This window comes from Eschscholzia californica, unplaced genomic scaffold (genome assembly GCF_041429995.1).
Source record: "Eschscholzia californica isolate CP2 unplaced genomic scaffold, dmEscCali1.0.p SCAF_6, whole genome shotgun sequence".
Lineage (NCBI taxonomy): Eukaryota > Viridiplantae > Streptophyta > Magnoliopsida > Ranunculales > Papaveraceae > Eschscholzia > Eschscholzia californica.
The window spans coordinates 15,463,315-15,474,272 of record NW_028238483.1 but is presented as its reverse complement, the minus strand read 5'-3'; the positions used below and the strand labels follow the sequence as shown (position 1 = coordinate 15,474,272).

The following is a 10,958-nucleotide window of genomic DNA, read 5'->3' as shown; positions in this document are numbered from 1 at the left end:
CAAAGTTCTAGATTTCCAAGAGAGATAAGGGTTCAACTATCGATGCAAATAAGGTGATGATCAACAAGTGAGAGACTTAAGTATGTCAAACATATGAATCAAACCAATAAACACAAAAACATGCTAAGAGTCTCATCACTAATAGTTTTATACTCAAATGCAAGTGTCTCATCATCATGAGCATCATCTCAGTCTAAAGTAACAAAACCTTGTTTCCTATCATAGCACATTTCGCCTCGACTTTAGCCTCACGATCATACGCTCTTAAACATGAAATCACTCAAAATCGAATCGTAATGGTTCACTCTCATGTGTGAGCATGAAATAAAGTAAACTCAACACATACAAAATTAAATGAGGATAACAAGTTATAAAACAAAATGATCTCTTTGGAATGGAAATAGTCACTAACGGAATGGGGAAGCAAACTCACTCTTCTCACCCACTCTACCCTCTAATAGTGCCTCCTAAAGATAAACGGATACAAGTGATGGAATGGAAGATGATGAAATCCCGAGAATGTCGACGCCTTCAGTGATAAAAGAACACTCAAACAACCTTTAAACTTGACTTCTTGCATTGAATACTTTATTTTCATAACATTTACACAATCACAAAATAACACATATAAACAAACTTTCTTTCTTTTTTCCTTTCTTTTTTCTTTTTCTTTTTTTTCTTTCTTCTAGCCAAGATGATGGGGAGTAAAAGCCCTAAGGTTTCGGACCAAGAAGGTTGCCAGAAAAGTAAGAAAATCCGGCCAAGTTTCCGGCCAAAAACCATGGTATCCGGAAAAATCCACTGGAAACGGGCCAAAGGGTGCTGTTCCGAGCCTTGCAGCCGCGTCCCATGCAGGTCCGAGTTGCAGGTCGCGTCTCGTGAAGATCCGAGCTTGAGAAGCTGTTGTTCATCCCGTCTGAGTTGCTGTCGAGCTTGAAGGATGCGTGATGCTGCTCCTGCCGGCATATGCTGCTCCAGCCGTGCTGTCCCGAGCTACTCGAGTGCAGATTTCCCGAGCAGCTCGAGCTGCTGCCGTGCAGCCCGAGCTGCTGCCTACCTTGCTTTGGCCGGCACTCTTCCTTCTTTTCTCTTTTTTTCCCTCTCTTTCAAATCCTAAAACTCAAGAACAAGAAAACCCTAGCCTTTAGCTTCCTTTCTCTCTCTTGCTTGGTGAAGAAGATGATGAATAGTAGTTTAGGATCCCTTTAGACTACTTCAAACCCTTCACTTTGTCCATCATTAAAGACTCTTGACTTGGACCAAAAAGGGTGCCCATAAAACGTCGATCATTCTCTTCCACTTTGGGCTCTTGGGGTTGGGCTTCTTTCTAAAGCAAGGGAGTGCCTTCATCTTGTCTCTACATTTAGAACCAAGGGGGGTGCCTTCATAGAATTCTTGTTTCAAGACCGAACCTCGGCTTCTTTCATTCACAACTTCTCCGTCCGAACTCCGAATCGACTTCCGTTTTCACCGTCGGACTCGTCATTGACTCCACTTGTTGTTTGCCTTCTGATTTTACCAAAATGACCAAAAATACTCCTGCTTCTATTTTCTTCCCTTTTGCCGCATAAGATGAAAATGTGATAATTCGCTCTCTTTATTCCGAATTACACGCCAAACCCCAAATAAACTACCTAGCAATAAAAATAAATAAATAATTAGAAATAAAACCCAAAAAGAACTAACTCGTCAAAGTTAAGTGACCTAAATGTGGCATTTTCACGCCACATCATCAGTGTCGGACCAAAGACAGTTGATTCTGTATTTATTGGTTATGCTCAAAATAGTGCAGCATATAGATTCATGTTATTGGAAGATGAAACAATAACAGAATCTAGAGATGTTGAATTCTTTGAACATGAATTTCCTTTGAAACTACCTGTTGAAAATATTTCCATGAATGATTCGTCACTTACTGACATACCCATACATGGAGAAGTGCCTAATAGTATGCTCCCATCTAGTTCTACCACTGATAGTGTAGAAGATGGAACAGAACTTAGGAAAAGTAAAAGACGTAGGATAGAGAAATCTTTTGGTCACGATTTCATTACTGCTTTTCTATCTGAAAGTGTAGACTGTCTTAACGATCAGTTTGTATCTAGTTTCTTAATTGAGGCTGATCCAAAGACTTATCATGAAGCCATAACTTCAGTAGATGCAAGCTTATGGAAAGAGCCCATAAAAAGTAAGCTAGACTCTATCCTAGTCAATCATACGTCGGAGCTGGCTGACTTACCTAAAGGGTGTAAACCCATTAGCAGTAAGTGGATCTTTAAGAAAAAGATGACGCCAGATGGGACCATAGATAAGTATAAAGCCAAACTGGTGATCAGAGGCTTTACACAGAGAGAGGGACTTGACTACTTTGACACCTACTCCAGTGACTAAAATCACCACAATTATGTCACTTATCGCGTTGGCTGCCATGCATGACCTTGTAATACATCAAATGGATGTTAAAACAGCCTTCCTGAATGGAGATCTAGATGAGGAGATTTATATGTCTCAACCAGAGGGATTCGTAATCCCTGGTAAGGAGATCAAGGTATGTAGACTGAAGAAGTCCCTCTATGGTCTAAAACAGACACCGAAGAAATTGTATGAGAAATTCGATGATACCATGTTGAGCAATGACTTGACTGTGAATAACTCAGACTCATGTGTATATTCTAAATTTGGATATGTCATCATATGTCTGTATGTTGATGACATGCTCATCTTTGGTGCCAATGAAGATGATGTGAATGAGGTAAAAGCCTTTCTGTCATCTAAGTTTGAGATGAAGGACTTAGGAGAGGCAGATGTCATACTAGGGGTTAAAATCAAAAGAACCCGAGATGACATCTCTCTAAGTCAACCTCATTATGTTGAACAGATACTGATAAAGTTCAACTCCTATGATGTGAATCCTGTGAGAACCCCCTATGACCCTAGCACCACTCTGGTGAAGAATGAAGGACCATGTGTCTCACAATCTGAGTATGCTAAGATCATAGGAAGTGTGATGTTTCTGATGAATCACACCAGACCTGACATTGCATTCGCGGTAAATAGACTCAGTAGATACACACATAACCCTAGTGAGGAACACTGGAAAGCACTTCATCGCCTGCTTAAGTATTTAAGAGGCACAATTGATCTAGGCCTGCATTATGGAAAGTTCCTAGCAGTGCTGGAAGGCTACTGTGATGCTAACTGGGTCACTGACAATGATGAAGTCAGTTCAACTAGTGGTTATGTTTTTATGTTGGGTGGAGGTATTGTATCATGGAAGTCTTCCAAAAAGACATGCAGAGCGCGTTCCACTACGGAGTCAGAGTTTATCGCTCTTGAACTGGCAAGTCAGGAAGCAGAGTGGTTGAGGAGTCTCTTGGGAGACGTACCACAATGGGGAAGGGAAACTATACCAATTTCCCTTCATTGTGACTCACAGGCTGCCATTGCAGTTGCAAAGAATAATGTGCTCAATGACAAGAAGAGACACATCAAGATAAGGCATGCTGCAGTAAAGCATATGCTGAAAAATGGTGTAATAGCCTTGGATTATGTGAGGTCAGAACAGAATCTGGCAGACCCACTTATTAAAGGCTTAACGAGGAGATTAGTTCTCGAGACGTCTAAGGGAATGGGGTTGAAGCCTCTGTGCTAATTTTCCATTCCTGTGACGTGGAGCGGAGCCAGCTAGAGTAGAACTAGCAGAGCTCCATTGAGGGGTCAGAGTTTGACCTAAGGATGAGCCAAAGGCTCTTAATGCATTCATAGCCCTTTGTGGTGGTTCTAATGAGACGGACTTGATGAATGCACCGATAGCTAATATATCCATTACCGTAATGGTGGTCCTATTGAGATGGACTATATGGTGTTTAGCTGCTGATGATGATGAGGATGAACTTTCCAAAGTTCTTAATGATTTCGGACCCGAGTAAGGGGTCAGCGCCTACGATGAGGTAGACTCAAAGAGATCACCTACGTGAGCCCGAGGGTGGAAGGCCGCCCTCTAATGAAGACAAACAACAGTCTTCTTAAAACCTCACCAGTCCCAAGGTATGTTCAGGGCATACTTAATGAACATGAACGAATCGCGGAGAACGCAGAACTCACCGGGTATCGTATGTGTTGTGGGGGTCTCAGCCAGAAATCTCCAAGTTCAAGAATAGTTTCACTCGGTTGCTTTAGTTTTGGTTGTTGCCTCACTCCACTATGTGTCAATTCAAATCGAAAGATATTGAGCACTTAAGTACATGTCCCACTTCCAGCTTAGCAGTCAGAAGTCTTTGATAGTCATCTTGTGGGGGACTGTTAGGTTTATATAATGGTTGGGCCCATTACCGTCTAATAATTAATTAAGAGTGAGCCTCACCCACTCACTACTAGTCAAGACTATTTATCTTCTAGTTAGCACATGGGTGGGGTCCACCTCTAGAAGGAAGATGGCATTCAAAGCTTTCTTTCTCTAGACAATTAAAGTCCCACATCTTCCAACTAGTGAAACTAAAGGTGTCTTATAATAAGTTGCTTGACAACTCATTGTAAAGCACATGGTGGAGTAGAGAAGGCTCCCACACGCGCGCGCACACGTGTGAGGCATTTAAGCTTTTAACCAATTTGGACTATTTGGGCTACTTGGGCTATTTGGGCTTATGGGCCTTTGGACCTTTGGGCCGTGGGTCGTGTGCCCGTGTGCTCGGGTGCTTGGGAGCTTGGGTGCTTGGGAGCTTATAGTGAAAAGACTCTTTTTCCACGAACAGTAGTTTTACTTAAACTCGGATTTTGACTAAGTCGGTGGGATTAACCTAATCAGTATTTGAGTATATCTCTAACTGATCTCGTAGGATTAATCAAATTAGTCCGAGTTTATCTCCCACTCCCTTAACTTCTCTACCACGTTTCCTAGGCGGTTAGGGTTTTCTCAGAGGCTATATATACTGGCTGAAATCAAGAGAGAAAATACACAACTCAATTTCGACTATCTTCCTCTTTCTGACTGTTTAAGTTTTCGAGTCCTGTTATCTCCAATACTAGCTCTGTTAGTGCAGACAGAGGAAGTAAGTTGTGGTCAATCCTTGGGGAGTGATCGGAATCAAGTAATTAGCACCCCGGTTACTCCGAAATCACTTTCAACGCAGTGACCTCCATACCACGACACAGTGAATAAGTTCTTATCTACCCGACAGTTCCATTGATCTACCCCATATTTCCAACACCATAAGGCCATAACCGTGATTATTATTTATGTTTGTAAAATACTTTTTGTGTTAGAGATGTACCAACATTAACGCGTTCTGCTTATTCAAAAACATTTTCTATACTTACTTTTATGTTTATTTTCTGTTTCTTTATTTTGTTGTAGTTTTTTTTTTTTAATTGTTTAGCGTGCCTCGGACTGCTCAGTCGGGTGGAGTGCTAAGAGAAGAATGGGAAGAATGCAAAAAGAGGGGCGCTATAGAGGCACTCTTGAATTCAATATACAGTACCAACTTCACCCATCTTTAGTCTGCCTCCTTAATATAGCAAGATGTAAAATTGTATTTGTGACGCCCCGTGTCCCAAAATAGACACGACCACGCCCCGGCAATTCACAGACAAGACTGAAATCCGACAGAGTCTCCTCTGTAAATCGAACCGGTCGCACCTGTAAAACCTGTCATGCAAACCATACATTCGCATACACAAAGAAATAAACTATCGAGCGGAAGCTAAACAAACTTAACTCAGTTTCGGGTCGAAACCCGAACCACAAACATACAAACGCCTCATAAAACACCGATACAACTTATAAACAACTCTAAGTTTTACGTATATACATATTAGAGTTTGGTTTCTGCAATAAATACATAACTTGAAAATAACGAAAAATCATATAAAACGACATAACTCCACTAGCCTCGTCAGACAAGATCACCGGCTGGAATACAACTCCGCCTCGAGGCTACGAAAAAGCACCTGCACACTAACAACTGGTAGGGGGTCAGAATACTCACCGACACGAGTTATTCTGGTAGAAGACCAATCCAAAATCCATCACGTTTTCAAAAGTTCATTTACTAAATTGTAAACATCATGACAAAACGAGTTATCAAACCAGTTACCATATATACTATATACAAAACCGTTTTCCTTAATCTAGCAAGCAATAGCAGTGATTAGCTGCCCACCCATGGTGCGCTCCCAATAAGAGGAGAGTACCTCAGGAGAACCTAGAGTGCGTTAGATAGTACCAGCCCATTTATGGCACTAGCTAATGCACTACGTCTCCTCGAGAAAGAGACTTACCCCTAGCCGGTAAGTCCCTCTCCCACTAAGGGACTCCGCAATCATTGAAGAGTTTACCTCATGATACATATATACCTTAAGTATCTAAATAAGTTTTTGATCACCGAGTTCGAATAAGAGAGCCGTCCCCCAATACCCATGGAAGGACCTGAACCTCATTCTCTTCGGTACCCTGTCATGCATCTAATGCAATCTTTCAAAATCAGTTCCATTTACATTCGTATCTCAAAACCAATATTCATATTCATTATCTTATCAAACACGGAAGTGGAACAACCAAGAGTCATATCGCCACAAAGCAGAGGGATTCCCAATCAATGTCACCTCCCAGACGAGCGGTCAGGAGTACGTCCCTGAGCCTCGAACTGGAGGCACGAGCACCAATGGCCAGCAAGTGAAGCACTCTACTCCCACAGGTCTCATGACTAGTGTCGCCCACCTCACCGGTCTCACACGGATCACACCCGTGTCCACATGTCACCTACCCTCAATGGCTACGTGCCCGTAGGTTGACATAATCCGCAGTCGGGTACATACAAGAAAATTCCAAGTAGTTCGCAATCATAGTAAAAACAGTTCGAAAGCATTGCTCATATTGCAGTAAAACCATTCAACCATATTTCAGTTCATCACATAAATCGAGTTTCATGCTACCTAAACTCTAGTTATAATGGCGCATATATAACTATAGAATCTAGCATATTCATTATCTATAAAACCATGTTGGATAAAGGATTCAGAACCCCTACCTCAGTCCTTGCTCACCAAAGACCTCCCGCCTACCAGACGACCTTATTCCTCCTCATTCGCATACTCTGGGATAAGGAAGAATAACCAAAACCACCGAATAGAAACATTAGGTTCTAATACTAAGAACCTTCGTAAATAAAAAGAATCATTAAAACAAAACCTTGAAAACTTAAAAGCAAATTCGCTAAATTCGGAAGACTTCAAGTATCTGTCGAATCGATCTCTAACTTTCATACCCAAGTCCATTGAATACTTGAAATGCATAGAAACCAACTAACCAATTTCCCATAACTTCCATTTCTCATTTTAGAGTCTCCATAAGCTGACAAATCATATAATGAATTCCATACTATAAATCTATAGCTGAAACTGTCCATTTATATGAAATATGATAAAATTCGGGTAACTATCTCTATTCCAATTCATTTCCAAACTATTCCAAATATGAAATTCGAGCCGTAAAATAATTCGGCAGCACCCCGTCTATATATGGTCACCCAAAAAAATAGTCCATAACATTCTAAACATGATCCTGAACATAAACCATTACAAGAAATCGAATAATAATCGTCTAAATAGCTCCAAATTTCGATCCCAAATGAAATTAGTACAACTATACAGTTATCGAAATAACCATCATAAATTCATCAAATACGGACGAAATTGAAAATTCTAAACGGATAGATATGTAGAACAAGTCGAATGGGATTACCTGGAACAAGTTTCATAGAATTCCGACAATCAGGCAGGAAGAAATCGACGAAAATAACTTCGAAACCCTCACGGCCAAAAATCCATTAAACTCCCAAACCTCACGACCAAACCCATTTCATAATATATGTTCTCTGTTGTGGGTGTAAAAGTGGGTTAAAGGAAATTGGTATGAAGTGGGGTCCACGTATAATTTTTAAAATAATCAAACTTTATCCCCTTCCAACACGTCCCACATGCATGCACGGCAAATTCGTTTTTAAGGCAAAATGATGCCACGTGTCGTTGTATAAGGTGCCAGCTTACTTACTTCCTTTTAAGTCCCTGAGTTTTGTCCCAATTGCAAAATACCCCCCAGTTTGGACGTTTTACTAATTTAGCCCCTGTTTTGACTTGACCCAAATATCAAATAATCCCTCAACTAACTTTAAACATATGGGATGTCACAGTATTTCCATCTGCATCCATTGAATTAACAGAAATAGATTCATGGTTTATAGTACCGACTTCACCCATCAAGTACTCCACGTCTCCACCAACAACTTTAAATTAAGCTTCAAACCTATTATGTTTAACATACAAATGTAAGATAGTTTCTCTTTGATCCGACTGAACCTGAATCACTTCGGGTTTGATTTGAATTAACATCTTCACGATCTCGATACGAACTTTCATGGCAGCTAGATGTAAAGGAGTTCTTCCTTCTTGATCAATAAGAAGGCAAACGTCAGGGTTAGCCTCTAACAAAAGTTGTACCATTTCAAGTTTTGTTCCTACTGAGCGTCTGAGCCTATAAACGGCTACTAGGTGTAGAGGATCTTCATTAAGTATTTCTCTCAGAGTATTAACATTACCTCTAAGGAAGGCTTTATGGATTCAAAGGTGGTGTTTGTTTACTTAACAATAGTATTGGTTCAACTTGTCCAAATCTGAATCATCAAAAACAAAATAGAAATAAAACCAGTTCAAACTAGCCTTTGAGACAAGTCGACAAATAACTATGTGGTTTGCCGCGATTCAGTGTTCATTGATCAGAATTATTAAGAACATGAATCATTGCAAGTCACGTAAGATTTTTGGCCAAAGTCTATTTGATTTTTCTTGTTCCCTAATACTTTTCTACAATTAAATGTTCTTAAAGCTAACTCGAGTCAGTTCATATTTTAACACAGATTCAAAATCTGAATAACAAATGAAACAAACACTACCTCAATTCAATTGGGAAAGGTGGTTCCCTCTTGTCATGTGACTATAGTGACTCTTCTTGCACATATTCATTCTTCTATGTTTGAAATCTCAATTGGCACTTCTATAGAACATATTTGGGGTTCAGTCACATAATCAGTATGAGTTGTTAAAGAGCTAAACAAGTTTCAGCCAAAGCTTCTTAAACCCTTGTACCAAATTTGAAACAAATAAGCATAAGTAAAGAAGCTCCAATGTTACAGGTGCTAGGTACAAGGTTCATCTTTCATTTAACCAAAGGGACTTCAAAGGTTAAATTCCATATCAATTTCAAGACGAGCTGTCAGATTTGCAAGCTACAGAATGAAGAATACTTTACGAATCGAAGACATATTATGCAATTCTTCGTTACTGTAATTTTGTTTTATTTAGTTTGTATTGTTGCTACCTTTTAATTTAATGCATTTACCTTTCAACAAAAAAATAAGTAAAGAAGCTACAAATTTTCTACAAACAACAAAACAAATACACACAAAGAAAGAATAAATACTTTTCAACCTTTTAAAGGAAAAAATAGGTGGTGCACTTCGAGATGAAACTATTCGAGAGTTAAACAAAGATTGTTTTTGGGATATGGAGTTGAAGAAGAAATGAACACGGTTCAAGGCCAACATGTAGTATATTTTCGGCTCTGACATACCGAATAAAGAAATGAACTATTATACAATTTAAGGGGTTCTAGCCGAAAAATGTAGCAATATACAGTTTTCACCCACCTTTTCCACCTTAATAAACTTAGAGCAACTCCAATCGCAGTCTGTCTTAGGCCGAAAAAAACCACTTTTTCACCAAAAATTTTGGCCTCAACTCAGCCTTTAAAATTCAACTCCAGCCTCAGCCTCTCTTGAGGTCGAAAATTTGAATTTGAATTTCCCTTTTTTCTACCATATTAAATATCTCTAACTGTCCAACCACCATATTAAATATCTCATATTTCTCTATAAATACATCTCCCTTTCTCTACAAACTCATCAAACTTCATCTTCTTCTTTCTCATCAAACTCCATCTTCTTCTTTTTCTACCATGGATCCTTTGAATCCCATAAATCATTTGAATCCCATGAATTCCAATTTTACTTTATTAATATTGATGTTTGAAGAAGATGAATGGGCTCGAAGTAGAGATGACGATGATCTTAGAATACTAGAAGGAATGGAAAATAACGTTATACGAAAACGTTCTCGTCATGTTGGTTCTGTTTTGGGTCGCCAAACTATAGATCGTAATAGGCAACTCGGTCAAGAAAACATCATGATAGACTATTTCAATGGAACTCGAACTTATGATGACACATTGTTTCGCACACGCTACAGGATGAATCGTGGTTTATTTTTGCGTATTCTCAATGCTGTTGGGGGATACAACCCCAAATTTACTGAAAGAGTTGATGCATTGGGGCAAAAGGGATTGCCACCTCATAAAAAAATAACATGTGTAATGAGGATGCTTACATATGGATGTGCGGCCGACGCACAAGACGAATATTGTCGGATTGGTAAGTCTACTGTTGAATCTTTAAGAGAATTTCTAATAGGAGTCATCCATGTGTTCGGCCCTAGATACTTCAGAAATCCGAATGAGTTAGATATATCTAGACTCCTAGCACTTGGTGAATCGCAAGGATTTCCTGGAATGCTAGGGAGTATTGATTGTATGCATTGGGAATTGAGTAAATGCCCCGCCTCATGGCATGGGTCCTACACTGGCCATGTCAAAACCCCAACTATCATCCTAGAAGCAGTTGCATCGTCAGACCTCCATATATGGCATGCATTTTTTGGGATGCTTGGATCCTGTAATGATATTAATGTTCTTGAACGTTCAACGGTTTTTGATAAACTGTTAAGGGATGAGAGTCCCCCAGTTAATTATGTAGTTAATGGCACACAATATACTATGGGTTATTATCTTGCTGATGGGATATACCCTCCATGGGGTACTTTAGTTAAAACTATTGCTAATCCACATGGTCCAA

At 39.7% G+C, this 10,958-nt stretch overlaps 1 long non-coding RNA gene across 1 annotated transcript; it reads right to left on the bottom strand.

The window, feature by feature from the left end:
- Positions 1-5,695: 5,695 nt before the first annotated feature.
- Positions 5,696-7,825, bottom strand: LOC147531954 (uncharacterized). The gene is made up of 2 exons (XR_015227315.1): positions 7,026-7,825; positions 5,696-5,960 (listed from the first exon to the last, which is right to left on the bottom strand). It is a non-coding gene; the product is annotated as an uncharacterized LOC147531954 (long non-coding RNA).
- Positions 7,826-10,958: the final 3,133 nt, after the last annotated feature.